The sequence below is a fragment of the Ranitomeya variabilis genome, chromosome 4, assembly GCF_051348905.1.
Source record: "Ranitomeya variabilis isolate aRanVar5 chromosome 4, aRanVar5.hap1, whole genome shotgun sequence".
Lineage (NCBI taxonomy): Eukaryota > Metazoa > Chordata > Amphibia > Anura > Dendrobatidae > Ranitomeya > Ranitomeya variabilis.
The window spans coordinates 262,833,074-262,841,058 of record NC_135235.1 but is presented as its reverse complement, the minus strand read 5'-3'; the positions used below and the strand labels follow the sequence as shown (position 1 = coordinate 262,841,058).

The window sequence follows — 7,985 nt, the reverse complement described above, 5'->3', positions numbered from 1 at the left end:
TGTTGTAATTGTCGATTCACTAAAACATTTCAAGGAGGGCCTGGATGACTTTCTTGATAAATATAATATTACAGGTTATGGGCACTAGATTTTGTGATGGGGGTGTTGATCCGAGGAACTAGTCTGACTGCCGTATGTAGAGTAGCGAAGCAATGTTTTCCCCTAATATGGGGCAATTAGCATCTGCCTCATGAAACTTTTGTCTTCCTCTGTAACAACATATTATGTTATAGATTGAACTTGATGGACTTGTGCCTGCTTTTAACCTTAAAGCAATGAAATCAAATATTTTAACAAATGTTTTGGTATGAATTTACAAAAAGGGAAAACATAAATTAATCGGGTGTGATCTGCACAAAATAAAAACATTATAGAATTGTGATTCTTATTGCTTGTTCCCCCAAACACGTTCCTAAAAATGATAAGTGTATGTAAGCAGGTTGCTATATGCAGTGACGCAAGGGAGACAGAGCAGGGGTTAACAATATAACAGTTTAATTAACACAAAGGAGAAAACTCCTTGCAGGGAGATAAACAGTTAAATTTGAAAAAATAGCAAATGTAAGATGACAGCGGTCCAATTGTCAAACTTATCGTTTCCTTATGGTCCCCCACAACAGATGATCCATTGAGGGTTGTAGTACTAGCAGCGGACGGAGTAGTGTCCACAGATGGGGTCCCACAGATAGTCATCCAGCTTCTGGTGGCAACGGGCGGTCTAAGGTTTTACCCGTTGAATCCCTAGTCCATGAGCCTGTACAGCCAAAGCCATGAGTGCTGCATCAATCCCGGAATCAAATGTGAGCTCAGGCATGCTGTCTGGTACCATGGCCTAATGTCCTGCAACCGGCCCACACTTTTTGCACGTGCGTGGCCTTAACTGCCTCTGGGCGCGCAGTGCTCTCTGCATGCACTGTCCCGCTGACTTTACCTGGAGGTGTCAGCTGCCATATGTCACAGCGCCGGGGCTTGGGGTGCGGAGCTCACTTCTAACCTTGCTACGCTCTCCCTGATGATGGGAAACTCACTATTGCTTTGTGCGCTTTTTTCTCTGCTTCCGGCCTAAACACGCCCCCTCTTCCCGGGTAATGTGACCTGTCCGGTCCCCTATTCCTTCCCCCGGGCAACATAGGACGCAGTCTCGACAGTTCCGGACCTGGCTCAATACAGGTAACCGCAGCCCTGTCTTCCTCTTTACATGTACAAACTACAGCCTGCACAGCCACAAAGACCTCACAAAGCTGCAATGATGCAAAAATAAAGTATTTTAGACATTTTCCGATATCGAAAAGAAAACTCAAAAACTTTGGGTTCTCCTTAAGTCAAGTTCAGAAATGGGTTAAATGTTTTGTTTTTGTTTAAATTTTTCTTTTTCATTTTTATGAGTAAAGTTCTTTTAATCACCATGTAACTGTTTTTGCCATGACTCTTTTTGTCATGGGATAAGAACTCATGACCGTATAATTATTTCTTAATAACATGCTTTGTAAATTGATTCCTGTGACAGTACAGTACAGAAAGAATCATACCATCTGTGATACAAGATTAGACGATGGATTCCAACACCTATAAACGCTACCATGAAGATGGTTATGATTCCAGGCAATGTCTGGAGGATTATTTTGCAGATAAATCTGATATGGTCTTTGCAGAGGGTTCCTTGGCATTTTCAATTGAAAATCTTTTACAAACTTTTACAGAGGGTATGTATCTTAATTTTTCTATGTATCAGTTAATTTTAAGTAAACATAAAATGGATAAATTTATTTTTATTGGTTTTGGTAATCAAAATGGTTAAACAGACTGCTACAGTCATATCAACCAGAGGAAGCAGAGCAAAGCATTGGTTCTTACATATGATACAGGATATAACGCGTGCGAGGTTATTAGTGACAATGTTTTCCCTTCTGTTTAATCCAGAAACCTGGAAAACAAGTTGAAGATGATAACATCATAATTTAAAATTTTAGTTGTGTAGTTGTTTACGTTTAGATCTTTTGTAAAGGTAAATTCATTTGTGTAAATTTTTTACAGATGCAGATTTTCATGAAGATTCTGGAAAAATCCACATTTAGATTCACAATAAAATTTGAAATATTAAGGGCTCATTCAGACATCCGATTATTGCATACAAGTGTTATCCATAGTTTTCACAGATAGCACTTGCGCCTGTGATAGTCTATGGGGCCATTCACATGTCCGTGATTTTTTGTGGACCGGGCAGTCTGAGGAAAATTGCTTAGACATGTTCAATTTTGATCCAAGGGTAATATCAAAATTGATCATCTATGATATCAGATGATATCGGACTGTGGTCCAATTTTCTCAGATTGTCAGAATGGACGATGCAGCACAAATTATTCTTCATATATGAGAAATGCTGACGCCACTCGGGTCCCACTCTGATCAAAGTGTAATCAGTCAGTTTTTCTTGAACATGGAAATATCAGAATGAGCTCTTGGATTTGGATTTGGCAGTGTAATTTTTTATACAGAACTTGCCACAACTTTGCCCTATACATTAAAAGGGGTTAAATTCACTGTGAAAATCTGCATGACAGTTTCATTTTCACAATAGAATTTTTTTGAAGTATTTAAATCTTGGAAACTTACATTACACAGACATCCTATTGCTTAAAATGAGCACTTTGTGCTTAAAGAAGCGCTCCAGTTGCTTTTTGCTTACTTCTTAAACCGTAAAACATTATTAAAGAATAATGCAGAGGATCCTGTGTATGCCGTGTGTATACCTGCTTTAACTAATGTGTTACCTGCAATACCTTCCCCTCATATGCAGTCATTGCCCTACCATCAGTCCCTTGTTTAAACTCTCTTCCAACCTCCTAGCCATTCTTTCCCCAAGCACAGCTGCACCCATCCGATTGAGGTTCACCCTACCCCAGCCTAAAGGCAGTAGCCAACCGAGCAGTTGACCCAGTTGCTAAGAAACCACAAACCATTGAATATTTCAGAGAGAGCTACAGTAGAGTTCTTTGCCTTAAGCTTATGACCTAAATCCCTTAAAACATTTTTAAGGACCTGCCACCTACTCCTAATGTTGTCATTGGTGCCAATGTGCACCATAACTGCTGGACTCTCACCAGCCCCTGCCAATAATTTATAAATCTGATTCATGTATGTGATAAACTTTTAGCCAGAAACACAGCACACCAACAAAACCAAAGACATGAGCCAGAGCATAAGTTGGCAGACATGCAAAGTGTAAGTGCATGTTCACACTGTGGCCATTTCACAGAAAAAAGTATAGAAAAAACAAAATGAGTATATTCCCTATAGTAAGTAAAAAAGTAAATAGTAATAGTACATATAAATAATACAGGGTGCTTAGTTATCCCCATTTTAATCAAAACAGCGCAAAAGTCATCCCAACGAGACAAGGTGTTCCAAGCCAGTATGGTCCTGTTTTTAGTATTAAAACTTTACCAGGTGTCAACAGACCTCAATGTGAATAAGGTAAGAGGAGGAAAAGAGCCTGACTATGGGAAGCTATATAGATAAAATTCCTAGCTCAGAGAAGGAGGATGAAGCACCTGTTTTTACATGGAAGAAAAAACTAAAACAAAACCAAAGAAATGAGCCAGAGAATAAGTTGGTATACTGTACATGCAAAGTTGAAGAGCATGTTCAGACTGTGGCCATTTCACAGGAAAAAAAAAAGAAAACAGAATAAGTATATACCCTATAGTAAGTAAATAAGTAAATTGTAATAGTACATGTTAATAGCATAGAGTACTTAGTTATCACTATCCTCCACATCTACCCCAGTGAGCACCTGCTCAGTGAGTAGAAACTCCTTTCCATATCGTCAATGGATCTCGGTGCTGCAAGTTGTTCACTTGGATCCAGTATCTTGACTTCCAAACATTGAACGTACTCACATCTCATACAGTAGTATACATCCTGGAATGCCCGCTCAAGGACTTCATACACATAACAAAATGTACACTTGATGGCATTGTCAATAATGGAGCAAATTTTACTAATACAAAAAAATTCACAAAACAGGAATATAAACAAGCAAATGCAAACAGCAAATTAATACAAGTTAATTAATACAACTTTGGTTCACCAGACAGCAGCTCTTGCTTGTGAGATTCAGCTCTCTGTACAGCTCCTTGCTAAATCAGCTTCCAATACCTGTCGTTCTATTCATCTCCACCCTGTATTTTCCTGATTGGTTCATCTTGTGATTCCTGATTGAACGCTCTATTTAAACCTGGCCTTGTACTTCCTACATTGTGAGATTATTGAGCTCCAATTCTCTAGTCTAGCTCTCACACCTGCTGCCCTCAAATACTAAGCTGCTGTTCCTATGTACCGACCTGTTTTCCCTAATGGCTACATCACCTACCTCTGCTGACCCTAGTGGCTGCAATAATTAAGACTCCAATCCAGAACGGATCATAGCATATTGATTGTTAAGGGAATCTGTCACCCAAAATTCGCCTAGAAGCTAAGCCCACTGGCCTCAGGGACTTATCTACAGCATTCTGTAATGCTGTAGATAAGTCCCCGATGTAACCTGCAAGATAAGAAAATCACGTTATATTATACTCACCCAGGGGCGGTCCCAGTTTGGTTCGGGTCCGATGGGTGTCGCAGTCCGGATCCAGAGCCTCCCATCTTCATACGATGACGTCCGGACCCGGACCGTGACACCTATCTGAACCGAACCCAGACCGCCCCTGAGTGAGTATAATATAACCTGCTTTTCTTATCTTGCAGGTTACATCTGGGGCTTATCTACAGCATTACAGAATGCTGTAGATAAGCCCTGATGCCGGTGGCCTTAGCATATAGGTGAATTTTGGGGTGACAGATTCCCTTTAAAAGACAAAGAACCTGATTCATTAAGACTAGCATTACATAGGCCAGTCTTAATGAAGGGGTGTGGTGGAGTAAGATACACTTAATTCATTCAGACACATTTTACCACTGGTGTTCACCTCACCATTAATGTTACTCAAGTCAGGGACTTCATTTTTAAAGAATTTGTTGGCTGGGCATCATCATGCCCCATCCCACCCATGCTGCACCGACTTTGGTGGATCTGGCCAGGACTAGCGCAAAAACACCAAAATTTGTAACATTTTTGCACATCTATGGGTTATGCTAAATTTTACAACTTTTCAAAGTATTTTATGATACCTAGCAACATTTCTAGAAGCAGGTAATAAAGACATCAATACATCAAACTTGTTCCAGAAAGGCACTAGAGTTACACATAACTTTATACTTTCTTTAAATAGAGAAAACTTCAAACTCCTGTCTCACAATAACATGTCATCTAACTTCTAACACCTTTCAATGCATCTATAACTATACAGGCACAAGATTACTGCACCAACTATACAGCATTCTACAAGAATATGCCAAAATTACAGTTTTCATTTTCAGTTTGGGCTGTGTTCAATGAGTGTATCCAGTATACCTCTCTGTATAATAATTGTCACCAACTGAAACAGATTTTCACAGTTTCATCTTTACTGTGACCTAGAGACGCTGTGAATGACAACTTAGCCACCCTATGGGATGTGGAGTGTGCTGGACTGTCTGTGTTGTGAGTGACAGTCCAGTCATCCAATCTGTTGATGGGTCGTGCTGGTGTAACGGGGGCCAGGGTGGTAGCCATACCGAGGGATTGCTGCTGCTTCCTCATCACACCCCGATGCTCCGCTACAGAAATATCATGTCCATTTTGTGGTGTGCTGTCTGTGTCAAGTAGTTCACCCACCTGTGGGTCAGGGATTTCTTCAGCATACAGGGCTCCAATCCGTCGTGGACACACTTCTCCTCCTGCACTTTCCCTGGTCTTTTCCTTTAGCTTGTCTTCTAGCACCGTGTCTTCCAGACCAACAGTCTCCTGGGAATTCCAGCTTTCTAATACTAGGTGCTCCCTGTCCAATTTTCCCTTCCTGGGCGAAAAATCAGTTTGCCTCTGCAATTCCTGTTCGAACCATAAGTCCCCGACGTCACGGGAGGTAACCCAAAGACTAGCCACTGATTTTTCAAGGCTGCCTCATTTCCCATGTGCTCCAAGATCTAACATCTCCAGACTTCCTTCCTTTAGTTCTCTTTCTGTCTCTTTCAACTGTAGATCACCATACAACTACTACCACACCTTCTAGAACAATTCCTTTCACTTTGCTCTAGCTCCTCCCACTACCTGAAAATTACCTCAGAAAGGCACTCTTCCTGCCACTGCACTGGTTCCGCCCCCTTTCTCAACTGTCACTACTCTGACTGAAACCAGTTCTTAACACAATCTAATCTCCCACTCTACAGTGCCCCCCTTAACACTAATGGATCGCCCCCCAGGGCGGCGGGGTACTCGGTACCGGGTCCTTCGGTTCACAGGGGGATGTCACGGTGGCTGACCCGGTCCGTGGCCCTAGGGACGTCCGTGTAAAAGGGAAAGGTCTTTAAAGGGAATGTTCGTGACGCCACCTGTGGTATTCGGTCAGGGTGACCAACGCTGCTTTAAGGGGTCCGCTGGGGTGATGTTATTGCAGCTAGATGGTATACCTTCCCACAGGTGAAGTGTATCCCCAGGGCTTCCCAGTGTGTGGATGGTGAATGGTGAGAGGCGCAGTGAAGAATGAGGACACAAGGTTGCAGTCTCTTTACCTTTTACTGTAGACTTCAGCATCCGCAGTCCAGACCACCAGACCACAGGGTAGGCAGAGTCTGGCTGGTTTGGAGGCAAGTCTGGAGTCCCCTTATCCAGGTGGAAATCAGTAGCCTTCCTCTAGCACTGCAGTGTTGTAGTCCCTTCTAGTTCCCTGCTAAGCTTCTCATAAGGTCCTCACAGATGTTGTAGATGTTATGTCTCTCTCTCTGTCCCCAGATGGATAGGACAAACCCGTATTACCGGTGGCTTGAGGCGTTTTACAGGGACTCTTTCATGCCCCAGCCTCTAAGGGGTGCCATCTTGCCTCCTGGGTGTAGGGCGGGCAAGTAACGTCAAATTAGCTGTCCTGACAGTCTCTGGAGCAAAGTACATATAAGAAAACTGACTGAACAATAATATAGTCTGAACTGGTGCATAACCAGAAAAGTCATATAACAAATAGATCAATGGCTGCACTCAAAATTAACTGTGCTAAGGCAAGGAAATGTTCAATACATGAAATGTGAATAGCATAATGGCTTGGGAAATTTATGAAAAAACACATGAGATTCTTAGCACAAGATTTGGCCAAAAGTTGTGAGCCCATTCACCAAACGTCAAGGTAATCTCAAAACGGATGGGTACCTGAGCTGACTGCCTAGTGTGAACACTTACCTATGGTTATTAGCCATAACCTTGACGTTTGGTGGATGAGCTCACAACTTTTGGCCAAATCTTATGCTAAGAATCTCATGTGTTTTTTCATAAATTTCCTAAGCCATTATGCTATTCACATTTCATGTATTGCACAGTTCCTTGCCTTAGCACAGTTAATTTTGAGTGTATTCTCTGGAGCAAGGCATAAAGGATCATTGCTCCCTCGGTGTTCTGGCTACCGGGATCCTGCGCCTCAGAAGGAGGCAGCCTGTGTAGGGCTGTTCCCCTTCTGGTATCCATTCCTTTACTATGACTTCCATGCATGCTCATTGCAATATGTTCAGCTTTCTATCCGTCTGCTTCCTAGGAGCTGCAGCACTTTAGGCCGCAGGGCTCCTCTCCTCCCTTTCCCTCTGTCTTCCTGACAGGAACTGAACCCTTTCCCTCCAGATCAGGATGTTCTATAGGGGAGTTCACCTTAAACAGGCTTAGAGCTCCCCTTCTGGTCTGGAATGTGAACATGTTGCATTCATTGTGTTACCTGATAAAGAGATCTCCTTCATTGACTCCAAACGTAACATCACTCCCCCTAGAGGAAAATGACATTACTGCAATGACCAGGACCCTGGGGCACTGCACTAACCCACAACTACACTGCCATAACCCTTACCAATGCTGACCTACCACTGCCACTTAC

General features: G+C 42.3%; 1 pseudogene across 1 annotated transcript in view; it reads left to right on the top strand.

Annotated features, from left to right (window-relative positions):
- Nucleotides 1–1,516: 1,516 nt before the first annotated feature.
- Nucleotides 1,517–7,985, top strand: part of LOC143768795 (indolethylamine N-methyltransferase-like) — a 37,127-nt pseudogene continuing 30,658 nt past the window's right edge. Inside the window, exon 1 of the transcript XR_013214032.1 lies at nt 1,517–1,703. The product of XR_013214032.1 is annotated as an indolethylamine N-methyltransferase-like (transcript). The remainder of the gene's footprint in view (nt 1,704–7,985) is intronic.